Source organism: Mandrillus leucophaeus, unplaced genomic scaffold (genome assembly GCF_000951045.1).
Source record: "Mandrillus leucophaeus isolate KB7577 unplaced genomic scaffold, Mleu.le_1.0 Scaffold105, whole genome shotgun sequence".
Taxonomy (NCBI): domain Eukaryota; kingdom Metazoa; phylum Chordata; class Mammalia; order Primates; family Cercopithecidae; genus Mandrillus; species Mandrillus leucophaeus.
In genome coordinates, this window is record NW_012098654.1 from 679,592 (window position 1) to 680,050 (window position 459).

A 459-nucleotide genomic window follows, 5' to 3' on the forward strand; every position below is an offset into this window, starting at 1 on the left:
TGATCCGCCCGTCTCGGCCTCCCAAAGTGCTGGGATTATAGGCTTGAGCCACCGCGCCCGGATGGGTCCCCCATAGTTTGAATCATGGATTGGGGTGTGGGCTCTGGGCCTCTCGGAGTGTGGCCTGGAGCTCTTCCCAGAATGTCAGTGGCCTCCTGCCACCACCACCTGTGCGTGGAGCTGACAGCAGGCTCATGGGAGTAGACTTCCAGTGCTTCTCCATGGGGAGAGGGTCTGCCACCAAAGCTACCCAGCCCAGAAGCCCAGGGCTGTGGGGCAGGGGGAGGAAGCCGCGTTCACCCCACCTGCCTCCTGTGGGAAGTCTGCGTTGGATCCTAGCAGTGTCAGAGAACACAGGACCCAGGCTACACCCCCACCAGGACCCCTCCCAAGGCCAATGCCCCAGCAAGGATGAGACTGGCTGTGGCCCCGAGGGCGGGCTGCACACTTTAATGGGAT